This window comes from Euprymna scolopes, chromosome 2 (genome assembly GCF_053919585.1).
Source record: "Euprymna scolopes isolate OS-2025 chromosome 2, ASM5391958v1, whole genome shotgun sequence".
Classification (NCBI taxonomy): Eukaryota; Metazoa; Mollusca; class Cephalopoda; order Sepiida; family Sepiolidae; genus Euprymna; species Euprymna scolopes.
The window spans coordinates 21,133,567-21,152,528 of NC_136483.1; positions in this window are offsets into that span (position 1 = coordinate 21,133,567).

Consider the following 18,962-nt stretch of genomic DNA (forward strand, 5'->3'; position numbering starts at 1 on the left):
CGCAATCTTCTCACACCAACTGCTCACCATTAAACTCTTATTGATAATAATTATTCTTTCTGAAATTTTAGTGACAAAAGCTTCCTCAGAATCCTGGTACTCTCCATGCCCTGCCAGTCAGTCAAGATGGTGCTTCATCTCAGTATGTCCCTCAAATCCTCTAAAGCTGCTTTCTATGTTATCATCAACCCATGTTGATGATACCATTGCATGTTTTTATGGAGGTGGGTGATTGTCTCAGATTATAGTAGTTGTCCTATATATCTGCCCAATTAATTATCATTATTACAACTATTGCAGAGGGTAGTGTGTGTGTGTGTGTATATATATATATATATATATATATATATATATTTATTTCAGGTTGAAAATATTCAAAAGATTAGACTCATTGATTTCCAACAAAAGTCCTTGATAGTGCTCAAAGAAAGCAAATTTATAATTTTTATTTTCTTATATAAATATAGTTATGTTATGTATATATACGTTATATATAGTCATGCTACGATGTGCAGACCGTTTTGATCATTGATCTCATCAGGCAAGAAAAAAATGTTGAAAATTAAAAAAATATATATTAGGGTCTATTCAATAAATCTGAAGAAAAACAAAAATGAAGAAATTTTTTTTATAAGTACCCATGATGGAAAGAAAATGTCAATTGATTAAGTATTTGAATTTTTATAAAAGAAATCATTTTTAAGCAAATTTGAGTTATTCTAACCCCCCTCCACATCTCCCTGTGTTAAGAATGGCATTCTAAAATCTTGCAAAAGTTTGTATTATTTAAAATAATCTCTTTTCTCCTATAAAATGACATTTAGATTATTGATCATTGTTTAGCCATAAGTTTTTTTTTTTGTTTTTTTAAATAAAACTACTTCATCAATTGATGTTTTTTGGTATACAATATGTTATGATGTCTCTTGGGTTTACTCAGATTTCATCATGCTGGTAACAGTTCGATTTTTCAGTAAAACTTTAGAAAAAACGTGAACTCGAATTAGAAGAAAAAAAAAATTTTTCTTGTAAATTTCGGTGTGCTAAAAAAGAATCAGAAAACCGTATCCATCGCAAATTAAGTTTCTGAGATAAACTATTAATTTGTGACGGATACGGTTTTCAGACTCTTTTTTAGCACACCGAAATCTACAAAAACAATATATTTTTATCTACTAGTTCGAGTTCATGCTTTTTCTAAAATAATACCGATTCTTCTACTCCAGACTTTCAATGGTTAGATCGATGAAACCTTGATACACCCAACAAACTGAAATGTGTAGTTTTTTAAATAGAATATTTTTACCTCTTGTACAATTTGTGATTGAGCACTTTATTATTTTTTCATATAACTTGTGATACATATGCTCTCAAAAAATGGATATCTCTCACATGGATTCTCATTGTGCAGCGACTACATTTTTTTCTAATGTAATTATTCAGACGTGCAGACGATAATCTATTTTTATAAAAAGTTTTATAATAAAGTATCCAGCATTTAAAATCTACAAACAAAAAATATGACAGAAAATGTTATAAAATTTGGTTATTTGTATGGAATGCAAGAAAATACTTAATATCACAAAAAGTATAGTTATAATAATATAATACTAGCAGAACCCATGGAAATTCCATGGTAGTTGAAAATTTTTAAAACACATGAATAAAAAATAAATCAATGAAAAATTTAAAACAATTTTTTAGCAAATCTTTTAAAGATAAAAAGTATGGATTTAAAAAAATTTTTTTTTTTTTTTTTTTTTTTTTTCAATGGAAGCTCTAGGTAAGATATACAATAAATATGTAAGTTATACAATAAATATGTATATACATATTTACTCTTTTTCATGCTAAGCAAAGCATATTATCACTTTGATGTAAGGAACTACTATTTGGAATCCTATCTACATCGTCACATATGGAGCGCTAAGCAACAAGAAATCTGTTTGCGTTTCATTTACATTTCTGCGTGTTAGTACAATCAGGGGAAACAGGAAGAGAAAGGTTAGCAGTCCAAAGGTATTAGAGTAGAAGGCTTTCTGAAATCTAGAGACCTCTATAATGGAAGGGTTGGTTTGTGCTGCTTGTCAAGTTATAAGTATGAATGTTAATGAGCTTATCAGAGCATATTACATTAAAGTACTTATATATTTACAAGTTTAGAAAATATATTTATTGCAATTAAACTACCATTTGGAATTGTCAGGCTAAAATGGTGTTAAATGACTATTTTCTACAAAGGATGAAACACAGGAACTATTATGTGGGATCATATCTGCATAGTCACATGGAGAGTTGAGCAGGATTATATATTGTGTAACTTAATTGGTATAAATATATTTTCATAACTTACTGCCTAGCTCTACTTGTGTGTTGAGCACTGAAGTGAATACTGCAACTCGCAACATAAATTATCTTTTTATAATATTTTGTGTGGATACATAAAATAATATAAACGCAAAATAGTTGATAAAGTTTCTATTTTTTAATGTGGTTTTATTATAGTTTGGTAATGTCCAAATATTGATGAAAATGAAAACATACAAAAAGTTTTAAAAAAAACAAAACACATGGAAATTGAAGAGTGGAAAAACAGAAATATACAATCCTGAAACGGGCAAAAAACAAAAACAAAACGACATCAATAACTCTAAAACAAACATTGAAGGGAGGCAATGTTGTTTATTTTCTCTCAATGACTTGTATCTAAAAACAGCTTGTGTAATGTCTTTTTTTTTTTTTCTTGTTACAGATTATAATTTACAAAAACCATAGACTTACCAAATTGATGCTTTCTTTTTACCCTCCACCCCTGACATTAAAAAAAGTGGTATACACATGTATACCCACAACTCTTCTGACACAATATTCCTCTTCTCTTAATCGAATTAGCTTGTTACAAAACAAAACTACGAAGCTGTTTTAATAATTTTTATTATCATGTCTCATATTAAGGATATACTTTCTTTGGAACTGGCAGGGTGATCTGGCGTTACCCAGGTGTAAAATATGCTGATAGATTTTGTTCAAATTAATGCATGTCTCATGGTTATTATTATATGACAGCAACGAAACAATAAATTAAATTTCTTAAAATCCTCTGTGTTTGAAATTTATAAAGAATATTAAATTATATTTCCCTCGTCATAACTGGGCAATAATGTAACAGTCCAGCAGTAAAAAATTTATTCAGAAAGAAAATCGCCAATTTTGAAACATTTTATTCAATTAAAAAAGAATTTAACTCGTTTTTACAAAAGTTAAAAAAACAGTTTTAATTTTATTATTCTTACTCTAATATTATTATAATATTCTTATTCCATTATTCTTATTATTCTAATATTCTTACTCTATTATTATTCTAATATTCTTATTCCATTATTCTTATTATTCTAATATTCTTACTCTATTGTTATTTTTAGAATATTCTTACTCTATTATTATAATTATAATTATTATTTTTATTATTATTTTGTTTTAATATTCTTTAGTGGGGCAGATTGCTGAAACAATCTTTCACTTGGTGATACAAGCACCAAAATTGAAATTTGTCAGATTTGGTTCTGCAGCCATCTTGAATTTTCTGATGGCTAATGTTCTTTTCTTAAAATGTATGTTCTGAATGTGATTTGTGCCAATTTTGGTGCTTGTATCACTAAGTGAAAGATTCTTATGAAATATTGGGATAACCTGCTCCACTACTTATTCCATTATTCTTAACACTCAAGCATGATTTACTCTTGTAGTTTATTTTATTGCAAATTTCCCCAAAACCAAGAGTTTGCATTGAATAATAATAAATAATAATAATAATTCCCATAATCAAATTTATAAAATTTTGACATAGAAAAGTTTTTAATCTTGTTATAGGGCTTTATTATAAATGAAATAAAACACTGTCTTTACTGTTTATGGATGTCTGGTGAGAACAAAGAGAATCCTCCTCCCCAACACAATATTATTGTACAAACTTCTAATACAAAATTAATATGCTCATTAGATAACTTATCAGATATTATTTGAGAAAAATTGTTTGATCTTTGTTTTCAATTATATTAAAAAAATCCAAACAAATGCCACAAAGTAGTACAGATTTTTGGTCGTAATATCCCGATTATTATATAAGCAAATGATCATTGTAGTCTACGGAATTTATTGTTCCTCCAAGTGATGTCACGTAATCCATTCATAAAATGCTGTTAAATGTAATAGACCTATTACAAGAATAAGTAAAGTTCAATAACTAATTATCAATAATAAGAACTCTTATGACTAGAAATGAATATTGCTTTTGCATTATTATTATTTACTATGGTTACATATTTTTTAAGACTAGCAGGAGCCTGGCATTGTCTGGTCGTAAAATACACTTAAATATTATATTTCAATTCATGCAGGTTTAATATTTATTATTATAAAGCCAATTCTCTATTGATTATTATATTGTACCTAATATATAATAATAATTTTACAAGTAAAAAAAAAAAATTTCTTATGTGCCATCAGCTAGAATTGGAACCAAAATAAAGAGCTTGCCAGCTTTATTAATTAGCATATGACCTAAATCCATACCTATACAAAAACAATAAAAATAAACAAATAAAATAACGTTGTTTAATTGATAAGTATTAACACATGTGCAGAAAACGTGTGTAGCCGATTCACGCCAGGCCATGGTCAATGTTTTTTTGTTTTTTTTTCCAGTTTTGACCCCTTAGCAGCTATTTTATCAGCAAAAACCCAAATTGAAATTATATATATATATATATATATATATAAAATTTCAACTCTGTAGACCAAATATTCAGGTAGGAGTTTGGTAAAGAGTTTTGGCACACATAAGGTCACTTTTTTATATATATCGATAAATATATATAAAAATATTTTCATGTGCTAGAACGTTTTCATCTTAAATCTATACAATTATGCAGAATATAGAAACTAATCATAAATAGAATTTAGCCTAATAGTGAAATAAAACTAATTATCTAATAAGAAACCATAAAAAAAAAAAATGAATGAACAATAACACTTGTTTTGTGATTGTTAGAATCGTTGAAGCAACTAAATGTTTGCAGTTTTGAAAGATGAAACAAGTGATACATAATTTTATCTTTTCAAAACTATAAAATTTCCAATTCATGTAGCGAAAATTCAATGTTCTGTAGAAATTTCTGTTCTTGTCCACAATTCACCCATATTAAAAAAAAAAAAATAAAGAAAAATCTCTGTAATGTACATTACCCGTGATGAAACAAAAATATCATATTCCAAAAATCATGTAAATTGACAAATCAGTTTTATTTCTAAACAAGAAAATAAAATTTTATGAATATCTGAGGAGTGTCTGTCTCGCCTGCCATTGTGAAAAAAAAATTTAAGGAAAGGGAGATAACTCTAGTATAAATTGTTGTAATGCTTACAAATTCCCATTAATTGCTTAAAAATGATTTTTTTTTTTTTTTTTTAATAAAAATAAAACTACTCTGTCAATTAATGTAACTTTTGGAATATATTTTTATTTTGTTACGGTTGAATACATCATATATTTTTCTTTATTTTTATTTTTGAATATAAGATGAATTCTGGATAAGAACCAGAATTTCGTCTCCTGAGGCAGCCAATTATTTAGTATGCTATCAAAAAGTAATTAAAAAAAAATTCAGATGAAATCAAGTTAGTTGAATCAAAGTTGGACAATTTTCTAAGAACAGGACCTGACCAAATTTTGGAGTCTTTTCAAATTTAATAATAGCACACTCATTGTGTGATATTTTTTTTTTTTCTTGTGTGTAAATTTGGCATTATTGTATGCAGTATTTGCAGCTTGCAGAGCAAAAAATACTATGAGTTGATTATGCAATGATACATAAAATAATGCGATGCATTAAAACTAATCGCAACAGAATGAAAATCATAGTTATTTTCAAAGATCTATGAGACCAGTCAAGAGTATCTGTATTATTTGGATTCTTCAGACTACTGTTCTTATCTTCAGTGTTATTTTCAAAATGTTTTGGTTGATGTAACCTTCGACCTTCTTCCTTGCTGAATTCGGAAATTTTTTGACAAGATACACCTGGAGATGATCGGAGGTTACATCAATTGAAACATGAAAATAACGCTAAAAAACAAGAACTGTACTCCATAGAAGCTAGATGATACAAATAATCCTCATCTCAAGAATTCAGAAACAGTAATTTTGTTTTTGTTCCACATTTGTCACTACATCACACAAGCCAACATCATTGTGTAGCAATTTAAAAAGTAACCATTTCAAATTTAAGACAAGATCAAATTAATTAAACTAAATGATCATTTTCACTTTTTTCTTTGTATCAATTCTATTTGATCCTAAATGAGAGAACAATGCTTTTCCCTGGCTTCTGAACTTAAAGTTTTGCTATGTGCTATTTAGAAAGACATTTTTTGTGTGATATTTCAGAGATGTTCTGTTATTGTTATTTGCTTGCATCTTTTGGACTATTATCCTCATCCTGCTTAAGCTTTGAACATTTTGCCTGATAAACTCTCCATTTGTAAAGTACAGTGATCGATGACTAATAGGACGATTCTTTCAGTTTATTTTTATTTACTGACAATCACCATTTTGAAGTCAATCACAAAAAGACAAACAACTGCGGATATTTACATTCAGGGATAGAACCCAGAATGAGGCTATGCATGTCCTTACATTTTTCTTATCTTGGGTTAGGTTTCCTTATTTTTACAGCATATCAACATTTTTTTTTTTTTTTTTTTTTTTTTGGTGATGCATAAAAAAGGTTATGTTCATTAAAATTGTGCTAATAATCAGTGTTAAAAAGTAGTTTTGGCATTCAATAATCCAAAAACAGTTGATTGACCAACCAAAGCAAAAATTACTTCAGGAAAGATTCTGATGGTGAAATATTATCGGTTTTATATATCAACAATATGAGACATGGTAAAAAAACAAAAATTTAATAGAAAATTAAAAAAAAAAAAACTTTGTTTTAAATGTAATTGTAGCAGAAAAATGTTTTTGAAAACTGTAAAGAATGGTGATTGAAAACGGGAAAACTATTTTAAAAGAAAAATTTGATAAAACAAGAAACAAAACTGGGGGGAGGGTTGAAAAATTAATTAAAAAAAAACTTTTGTTTCCTTTCTGTTAGCATTTCTATAAATTCTTCATAAAATCTGTTGTTAAATTGTCTCCATCTTGAATTTGAGTTTTTAATTTTGGTTTTGTATTTTTTGTTATGTTTGAACTGTATGCTGACCAAATTATAATCAATGCTTTTTATTAAAGGTAAACAATACTACAGTGTAAACTTTTTTTTTCCGTTTTTTTTTTTTCTCAATATTTTCAAGATATGGGATATCACCATGGACTATTAAATCTGTTCAACTAGGCCCAAATGCTATCTGATGTATTGAATTATATATCAATATCGTTAGGAAAGGTATGAACCTACTTGCTCCACCTTAGCTGTAGATAAAATAGTTTTTTTTTTGTTTTTTTACATGGGGGTCACCATTTATCAAGGCCCGGAGGCCACTCAGGGATAAGAGTTACTGCGTGTACAGTAATCAATGAGATAGTATTGAAGTAATCATTAGTATTGGAGATTTGATAGAGTGTCTTACTTAAGGAGGCGGTTTGTCAGGAATTTGTTTGTTAGATTTGAAGACATCCAAGTTGTAGTCAGGTGAGAAACAGGCGAACGGAAGAGAGTTCCACAATCGTGCACTTCTGAGAAAGAAGCTCTGCTCATGGAATCTACGTTTGGATTTAGGCACAGATAAAGAGTGGGGAAAATTATTGACAGTAATTTCAGCCAGACGGGTGTTTCTCGTGAAAAGATTGTCGAGGAGGAACGAGAGATTGGAGCTCAGACGAGCACTTGCCATGGAAATAACGATAAAACAAAGACAAGCTCGCAACATCTCTTCTGTGGGAGAGAGTCTGCAGGGTAGAGAAAAGGGCATCTCCCACCAAACCATGAAGTCTATTTTGTACTCTGTCAAAGCAGGATAGGCTGTTTTTAGCAGCTCCTGCCCAGATGTGGCAGCAGTACTCCATCCTTGGACATACTTGGCTTTTATACAGATAGAGAATTGCAACAGTAGTGAGATATCTTCTGGAGTGGTAGAAGGATCCCACCATTTTCCCAGCGTCCCTGGCAACAGATTTGATGTACATGTTCCATTTCAGATCAGGAGTAAAGGTCAAACCTAGAAGCTTGTCAAAACATGGCGCCTCCCCAAGAAGAAAGCCATCCATTTCAATTGATGCCAGATGGGGGATCAGAGCGATGATGCTGTAAAGATAGAAGCTTGGTTTTGGATGCATTAAAAGTAACCAGCCACCTCTTCCCCCATTGTACCACGTGCTCAAGATCAGAGGAGAGAGAATTAGAGAGAACTTTGTCATTTACAGCCTTTGTGTTGCCATAGATGGTCGTGACATCAGTATAAATGTCAATGAATGATTTAAATATGTGTTTTGGGAGATCATTGATGTAGATCAGGAAGAGAGTTGGACCCCTGGGGGACTTCAGCATTAATACTGTGCGCCTCTGATTTCTGCCCATCAACCACTACTCTTATGAACTTATCAGAGAGAAATGATTTAATGATTGAGAAAACATTTCCAGTAATACCGTAGCTGGAAATCTTATGAAGTAGGCTCTTATGCCATACCTTGTCGAAGGCCTTTGATATGTCAAGAGCAATTGCCCTGGAAAAGAAACCTTTGTCAAGAGATTCACTAATTCTATGTGATATAACCGTTAGCACATCTGCTGTAGATCTTGCAGAGCGGAAACCATATTGCATGTCACTAAGAAAGTTGTTTCTGTTGAGGTGGTTTACTACTTTATTTAATATGGATTCCAACAACTTATTCATGACACACAGAAGACTTATTGGTCTGTACTAAGAGGGAGATGACTTTTCACCTGAATTCTTAAATACAGGGCATACTGATGAGGTTTTCCAGGGTGTTGGAAAGCACTTCTCCTTAAGGCAACGCTTAAGCAGTTTTGTAAGTATGGGAGCAAGTTCTGGTTGGATCTTTTTCAGCACTATAACTGGAATGCCGCCAGGGCCAGTTGCTTTACTGGAATTAAGGTTCTTGATTAGTTTGGCGACCTCACGCACAGATATTTGTATGTTGTTATAGGAGGAAATATGAAGAGTTGATGGCCATTGTCGCATAGGGTAGAAAGCTGCAAAGTTCTTGGCAAATAGTCTGGCCTTGTCTGATGCTGACGAGATGACCTCAGGTCCCTTGATGATAGTTGGGATAGAATGCACGCTTCTGTTCAAGATCCTGTTTGCTATTTGTCAGAACATGTTTTATTACTCTTTTACAGTGGTTGCTGGCAGTCCTGAAAGCAGCTTTAGTCTCAGTACATCTATTACGTTGGTAGCTATGGAAAAAGTGATTTCTGTGCACAATGGCAGCAGCACATTCAGGGGAAAACCATGGCTGGCTGTTAGGTTTTTGTTGGAATTTTTTGGATGGTATGAATCGGTCTATGCCTACAATTAACCATTCGGTCAGGTCTGATACTATAGAGGACACATCCTTTTTAAACATGGAATGCAGAGGTAGGTCAGATATGAATGTACGGGAGCTATCCTAGTCAGCCATAGAGTATCGATATACAGTACGGTGGAGAGGTACGTCTGAAGACTTATTACATTTCATTTTTATCTTAACTGCTACAACAGAGTTGTCAGAGGATCCCAGAGGAGATAGAACCGAACATGAACACAGCTCAGGGGAAGTTGTGAGGAAAAGGTCTAGAAGGCTTGCATATTGACCGGGTCTATCGGGGACACGGGTGGGTTCATGAACAATCGTAGTGAGGTCATAGTCAATGGCAAAATCATGACAAAGCCTCCCCTCGTCATTGGTTTTATTTGAGTGGGTCAGCCATTTCACATTATGGTCATTAAAGTCACCGCAAATGTGAATGTTATCCAAAGGATGAGCAGACAGGATGTGGTCAATTTTCTCAGATATGCTCTTAAAGATAGTAACCCCACTGTTGTGGGGGCGAAAGAGGGCAAATATAAATGCAGTGGTGTAAGATAGTGCAACCAGGAAGCACATATAAGATAAATTAGGGTCTTCTCCGGAGATATCCTTACCGCATGGAAAGCCATCTTTGATGTAGGCACATATTCCATGCCCATGGCGATCTTGGGGGTCAGATTTAGATGTTAAGTTAGAGCATCCTCTAATTATGAATTCGTCTAGAGAAGTGGTTGGCCCTATGCCAGTTTCACTTAGCAAGAATATGTCCGGTTTCGTCTCCTGTAATTGTGTTTCAACCTCTGGAAGGTTGGAACGTAGACTCCTGATGTTGGAGAAGAAGACCTGGTAGTAGGAGGACTACGTTGTAGGATGGGGTTCTAGGCTTATTCGTGTTTCTTTTTTGGAGATTTGTCATGATTGTTGAGGTTTTGGGGTTTGTAGACTTGGTTGGAGCAGGACAGAGAGGGAAAATAAGAGAGAAAAAGACGAACATTTTTTTTTTTTTTGTAGCCCATGATAAGGTAAAGTCGTAACAATTACCCACTAGTATGGCATCGAGAGGCTCTACCAGAAACTACTGCATGGTCCAGAATCCATTCACCAAATGGCAATACAGCAGCCCCGGTAATTTGCACCTGCTGATAGGACAGCCTCCTTAGTGGTTAATCCAAGGTTCGGGTCCCTGACTATCAGGTGGGTAACGTCAGCCCAGATGAAACGTTTACCTCCAGCACCCTTACTAGTGACATGACCACAAGGATAGACATAGAAACAAAAATTTTCCGACATCTCAGGCTACTCTTTACAAAGTACTATCGACCTGGAAAGCAGCTTTTTCTTCACCCTTTGTCAGAAAAATTATTCATTCGAAATGAGGACTGAAGGACAAAAAAGGAGAAGCGAGAGTTACTGGAGCTGCCGATAACACATCCACATGCATTATCTACTCTCCATTGAGAAAATAAAATAAAAAAAAAAAGGTGAGACAGACTTATTAATATCTACTTAGTAGAAGTCCGTTGCCCGATTCCCGGCTTAGGATAGTACTTGAAGATAGTCTCTCCTCCCATGTTAATGCATGGATACTTTTTGCCTTTGTCTAGGTCGAGCTGGGATGTTAAACCATTCCAGCTCCACCCTATAATAAATATGCTATAATGGAACTTTTATCAAATTGAAAAAGTCTGGTTATTTTTAACTCGTTTAAAAAGCTGGTTACAAAGTAATACCTTTAGGGTTATGTATTAACTTTAGCTAGAAGTAATGCATACTTTAGAAGAGAAAAAAAAAAAAGCCGCATGTTTTTGAGTTCAGATATATGCAAATATAATTTGGGAAATGTTCAATTTCATGGGAGACTTTTTTTTCTTTTTTTCTCGTTTTAAATATAAGAAAAAGTATTGGTTAATAATAGTATTTTTGACAAAAAATATTTAGGAGAAAGATAAGAAAACGAGACAAATATTCAGGATTAAAGTCAAACCTGTGATAAGAAAAGGAGAAAAAATAAAAAAGTAAACATGTTAGTGTTTTTAGATTAGTAGACTGCAAAAGTTACGAACAGAAAAGTTTCTTAGCTTTTGGGACCGTAGAGTTCGACTTAGCTTGGAGTCAATAGCTTAAAGAGGAGGAATAGTTCAAGTAATTCAATACGATGGTTCTTTTTCCTGTGGCTATTGTTCTAACATTAAATAACCTTGAATTGGGTATAAAACAACTAATATATATATATATATATATATATATATATATATATAAGCTGTATGTATGTGGTATTTCTTTGCTACATGACGTATATAAAGCTAAATAAAATTTAAAAAAAAAATAGGTAACATTGAATAAATACCATTAGGAAACACATTTTATCTGTTGTGCAAATATAGATGACTTCTTAATGGTAAAATTACATAATTTTATGTGATTGAATGATTAAAATACAAAAGAACCTTTTTATTTTTTTAGCAGATGTGTGGATTCATTATCAACCTATGCATATTTTTTAATTGTTAAACCCCAGAATCTGCAATGAATTTCAAACAGAACCATTTATTTAATCCATGTGGGTAACATGTTTTAATTTCATCAGCCATGACTGAGTAGAAGTCTTAGGTAACTTGCAATCGTATGCTTACAATCGTCCGCACTGAGTTTCACCAGAATCTGTGATGTAAGGGATAAAGTTGCAAGCAACCATGGTGTAGTAGATAAAGTATTTGATAAAATTCTGTTGTAAAAGTTACACTCTTCTGGAGGTTAAAGGTTCAATCCTCAGTGCATGCGACACTCAAAATACAATTGGGAATTATTTAAGACTTCTACCCAGTCATGGCTGACGGAACAAGAGCATGCTACTCTCATGGATTAAATAAAGGGTTCTGTGCATATTTCTGAGTTTGATGAGGGGTACACTTGAAGAAGGTTGGAAGTTACATCGATCAAAACATTGTGAAACATCTAAAAGATTCCGAAGCATAATATATAAATTTTTGTTCAGAATTTTTGCAGCTAATATTTATAGTTAGAAACAGAACATAAATTTGGAAAAGTTTGGTAAAAATGTGGAAATTGAGCTTCGGTCACTAAAGATGTAATATCCAAAAACGAATATTTAAAAATGATCTGCAAATTCTCAAGTGTTTACAAATTGAGACAACAAACTGAACAGCAAATCCACTTAGCAGCATTTTCTCTGTATTTTAAATTTTCTTGAAAACTTTCAGCATCAAATAACATTGATGTTGTGGAAAACTGAAATATTTAATATAAACAAATTTTAAAATGAGCAAATGTTACATTTGTATAGATTAGGCACCAGGCCACTCAAAAGTGTGTGAACACGTATGTCATTGGTCATACTTTATCACCATAATTAGAAAATATCTTTCCTATACTACACTTTGATTTTAGCCAAAATGGCAAGGTTTATAGTTTTTTCTTTTTTCTTTTTAATCTATTCATACCAGCAATGTGGGGTCCGTATTCACATTTACGCTCTTCACATTTATCAAAAGGAAAAACATAATTAGAGTTGGCACAAAGGGAAATAACTCTTTAAAAAAGTTACTTCCCCTAAGATAATAACATTAAAAGATAAATGTATGTCTTGATAATCTTTTCTATATAAATAAAATGAACTCATTTTTTCCCGTCTGATTTTGACATTAATAGGATTAAAAATCAAGATATTTCATGCAAATATAATATGCACAAACGGCAGAACAATATCTGAGGTGTGTTATAGGCTTATTATTTCTCAAATTCCTCGATAAACTTAGATTTCTATACTTTTTCTGCTGAGAAGTCACGGCCAAAATCGGTTAAGATCAATGGAAGTGGTAAAATATTTTCTCTCTAATAAATTCCTCCTCCCCTTGCCACCACTTAACACCGTTTGGGGATCGTTCACAAGGAACAGTTGAGAAGAGAACACCGGTTTGGCTTCGTAGTTCTTTCATGTGAAGTTATTTAAAATCACTAAACTAAGCTACAGTGCTCTGTGGCGTAGTGGTTAGCGTGCTGGACAATTCACATTATATTTTCACGTTCGCGCCGACCTACCGTAGTCGTTTTTTCCCCCCCCCCTAAACAACTGGAATGGACTTTTCTTGGTGGCCGAACTGTTAACATTGCAGATGTTTTTGTTTTTTTTCACACTTTATTTTCCTACTTTTACTCATGACTCCGGGTTTGATCCTTCCTACTTACCTACCATAACATTTTTTAAAACTCCCCCCCCCCCCACCGTCCTGGAAACAAACACTCGGGCAACGCCGGGTACCCCCGCTAGTAGTAAATAATATAAATGGCCATTTGACTGCGGAGTAATCAATCCTTCTGTTTTTAACTTCAAAAAAAAAGAAAAAAAAAAAAAGAAAAAAAGATATACATTAGAGCTAACAGCAATTTTTTTTTTTACTTTTTTATTTTAATGTTTTATTTATTTTTTAATACCAACTTTGCGGGTGTTTTTTTTTTTGTGTTTTTCTGACATACAGACTTTTTCTCTTTATATAATAGATTATCATAATCTTGCGTTATAGTTAATTGTGAAAATATATATTTAAATATTTCTCAAAGTGAGTCATCGGTGCAGCCTCCTTCATTTGTTTTGGGCTTTTTCAACATCATATCTGCTCAAGAAGTAACCTGACCTTATTTTGATTTTTTTTTTTTTTTTTTTTTTTTAATTACATTTTCACCCCAAACAAGGCACATTGCCACTTTGGTGTAGGGGGCTACTATCAGGGGAAACATCTACTGGGGTACTATGTAGGGATTAGGGCAGCGAGATGTTGGTTCACGTTGCACTTGAACTTATGCATGTCAGTACAGTTGGGGAAGCAGTGACCCGGAATGGAATTCCAAAGTCTAGCAGTTCTGGGGAAGAAACTACTGGAGTAGAAAGATCTTTTACATCTAGGGATCTCTACAGTGTGGGGGTGGGATTTTGCAGCTTGTCGGGTCTGTCGAGGGTGTTCACGTCGTCGGGGCACAAGTGCTTGCAGTTCTTCAGAGCATTCACCATTATAATACTTGTAGAACAGGCAGAGGGATGCAACGTTTCGACGATGGGACAGAGGCTGAAGTTTAGATGCCAGTTTAGGGCCTATCAGATTTGCGACTCTCTTTTGAACCCTGTCAAGGAGCGAGAGACTAGTAGCCGATGCACCGGCCCAAATATGACAGCAATACTCCATACATGGGCGAATAGTGGCCTTATAGAGGTACAGGATACTTTCGGGTGTTAAAAGTTTTCTAGCACGGTAGAGAGAGCCCACCTTCCTTGCAGCGGCCCTGGCAATGCCCTCGATGTAATTGTTCCAACTCATGTTTCCTGTGAACGTTAGGCCAAGGAGCTTGAGAGACGTACTCTCAGATAAAGAGTCGTTGGCCATTGCTATAGGTGGTAGAGAAGGTTTCTTGTAATTATTGAATGAAACCAGTTTTGTCTTGGTGGCATTGAACGTTACCATCCATTTTTGTCCCCATTCCACTACTGATTGGAGGTCATCCTCTAGTGTTTCTGCCATTACTTTAGATATATGTTCGTTTGTTTTCCTGTCGTGCCTGCTATAGAGTGTGATGTCATCAGCATATATACCCATCTCAGAGGCAATCTTGTCAGGGAAGTCATTTATGAATATCAGGAACAGCAGAGGTCCAAGGATAGATCCTTGGGGCACTCCCGCATTTATATCATATTGTTTAGATGTACGACCGTCAAGGACAACCTGGATTTTTCTCTTATCTAAGAAGGATTTAATTATGTTAAGTATTCTACCAGTGATACCGTAAGATCTAATCTTCCTGAGGAGACCCTCATGCCATACCCTGTCAAAAGCCTTAGATATATCTAGAGCTACCGCTCTGCCCTCTCCCGCTTTGTCCAGTGAATGGTATATGCGTTCAGAGATTACAGTGAGGATGTCTGCCGTGGAACGGGCTTGTCTAAATCCATATTGTTGGTCGGTCAGAAGTTTAGCATCTGTAAGGTGCTAGACTAGAGCATGGTTAATTAAGGTCTCAAATATTTTGGCAAAAAGTGGGAGGAGGCTAATAGGGCGATAATTTAATGGGTCAGTTCTTTCGCCAGAATTCTTGAATACTGGTACTACAGAAGCAGATTAGATTAGAAATAATACCCCAAATTCAAAAACCATATAGTAAGTGACTAAATGGTATGCTGTTAAATGAAATTTTGTATTTTTATAACTAGGATCGGGGGAGGAGTATGCGTGTATAATTCAGTTGTGATTGACACGCTTCTGGAGATTGATGGTTTGATCCTCAATGCGAGCAACCCTTGTTGGTTGACAGAACGAGAGCACGCTACCCCTGTGGAATAAAGGATTTAATTCTAAAATTCTGTGTAGATTCTCAAAGTTCGATAGAAAAACTCTAGAGTCTGACAAGATACATCTAAGAAGGTTGAAATGGTGAGAATAACACTGAAGGCGAGAACAATAGTCTCAACGATCCATACATAATGATCCATCATCAGCTCCAAAAAATCCGAATATGAAATTAATTCATTTTTGCACAACTTACATGTACCTTTATGAAAATTAAGATACATTTTTAAACCTTATGTCTAGAATTCTTGTTCCAATTTCAATTAAAATCAATTTAATAATTTCTTCAATACAGAGATGAAACTTTCAGGTCATGAACGCAAACAATGCTATTTGTAATTCCTTCTGGTCTATTCGGGTGGAATAAAAAAAATAGGAGGTATTAATTTTGGAACTTCCCTTGTAATTATTTTTCCATTAACTTGGGATACATGCTATATATATATATATATATATATACTAGCGGGGGTACCCGGCGTTGCCCGAGTGTTTGTTTCCGGGACGGTGGGGGGGGGGAGTTTTAAAAAATGTTATGGTAGGTAAGTAGGAAGGATCAAACCCGGAGTCATGAGTAAAAGTAGGAAAATAAAGTGTGAAAAAAAAAAAAAAAAAACATCTGCAATGTTAACAGTTCGGCCACCAAGAAAAGTCCATTCCAGTTGTTTAGGAAAAAAAAACAAAAAAAAAAAACGACTACGGTAGGTCGGCACAAACGTGAAAATATAATGTGAATTGTCCAGCACGCTAACCACTACGCCACAGAGCACTGTAGCTTAGTTTAGTGATTTTAAATAACTTCACATGAAAGAACTACGAAGCCAAACCGGTGTTCTCTTCTCAACTGTTCCTTGTGAACGATCCCCAAACGGTGTTAAGTGGTGGCAGGGGGAGGAGGAATTTATTAGTGAGAAAATATTTTACCACTTCCATTGATCTTAACCGATTTTGGCCGTGACTTCTCAGCAGAAAAAGTATAGAAATCTAAGATTATCGAGGAATTTGAGAAATAATAAGCCTCAGATATTGTTCTGCCGTTTGTGCATATTATATTTGCATGAAATATCTTGATTTTCAATCCTATTAATGTCAAAATCAGACGGGAAAAAATGAGTTCATTTTATTTATATAGAGAAGAAGAGATAGAGAAGAGATATATATATAGAGAGAGAGAGAATAAATGACAAAAAGTTATATTCCATGATGTTGACCATCTTATAATTTATTCCTTTAATTCAGGTGACTTATACAATTCTTGACAGTATCTGTTTCATAGTACAAAATCAATCACTTAATTATTATATCAACCAGTTAATCTATTATGTTGTTAACTCAATCCGAAAATTGGAAGAGAAGCTGTAGTTACCTTTACGCCATATTGAATTTTTTTTTGTTGTTGCTATTTCTTCTGATGATGAATTAGGCTTCAAAACTCTGCTTCATCTGCCATACTCTCCAAATCTCTCACCTACTGACTACCACTTTTTCAAGCATCTCAATGACAATGACTGCGTGAGAAATTCTCCAAAAAACTAAGTGATATCAAAAACGTCTTTGTCGACTTCATCGCCACAAAAACGCAAGATTTTTACGTTACTGGCATAAACACATTCGTTTTGCGTTGGCAAAAGTTTTTTGATTCTGATGGTGCTTATTTTGATCAATAAATTTTTTGTTTGAGCCGAGATATGTTCATCTGAATTGAAAAGTTAAAAACCCACAAGAACTTTCTTGTCAACCTGATAGTTTCTTTATGTCAGTTGTAGGATTTATTATACGAATACTGTTGTAGAAACTTTACCAATGCTATTAAAAATGTGTTTACTTTTTATTCTATCATTTTTTGTCTTCACTTGAAGCTGTTACACAGGTCATCATCAGAGATTACTCCCTGACAACAACAAGTGATATTTCTTGGATTCCAAGTGACAACATATTTCCACAGATTTTCAGTACTCTTTACCTCTTTTGATAACTTTTGTATCATTGTAATAACCGCTTGCCATTGACTTTTCACTGACAACGACGATTGGTCTTCACTTGAATTTGATTAACAATAAACCTCTTCAAGATTCCAATCCTCTTCATATTGATCCAGTGGAGGTCTGGTTAGTGCTTTCTCTTCTCAGTTTTTCTATTCTCCTTGACTTATTTTATTATTTATTATTCATTTAACACCAGCTGGCCAGAAATTTTGAAGCCAATCAGTGCATTGTTTGCAAAAGACATTCCCTTATTGTACCCCCGTCGATGTTGCATAACATTTTCAGTAGTGCAAACATTTTATACAGAATTGTTTTTTTCTTCATTTTCTAATATAAAATTCATATTAAATTCTTTGCATTATTTTCAATTTTATTACCACTGAGGCAACGATTGTTGTCATCAATGCACATTTTCAGGTATGTAATATACTTCATTTGAAAAAGTGTCATACTGTTTGGAAGCTAAATCCATCTAAAAGACAAAAAGCCAAATGGAGTGACCCACTGGCCTCGGAGTCGAATGAAGAAAGAGTGAAGGGTTGTGCCAAAACCAGAAAATGACTCACAGTGGTCCCAGTGGTGGAAGTAGGCAAAAAATTGATGTCTTCTTTTAACTTTCTGAATTTAATTGATAAAAAGTAAAATAAATTTCTGACAAAACAAAAATAATGTCAATTGCATAATTCTTTTTAGAGATTTTATAAGATTTTGAAGTTGCAGGAATCAGCAACCTTATTCAGACTCAGTTTTTTCATAAGCAAAATTGTATTAACCCCAGAAAACATCTCAAAAATAGAAGAAAATCCTTAAAAACACACTCCTTACATGTTTTTTTTTTTAACATTAAGAATTAACTTATCAACTCATAAAATTGATAATAAATTAACTTTTTCAGAAAAATTGATTATAATTTTCATTCTTCTTTGTCAAAATTGTACATTTTTATCCAAATCGGGGGATTTTTTTTGTATAAATTGTAAAATATTTTCAAAAGGACTAAAGGTCACATATTAAAGTATATACTTTTTAAAATCCTTGGTTTATAGGTTATCTGATGCAATAAACATATTTATGTGAGATTTAGCAGTTTGTAGA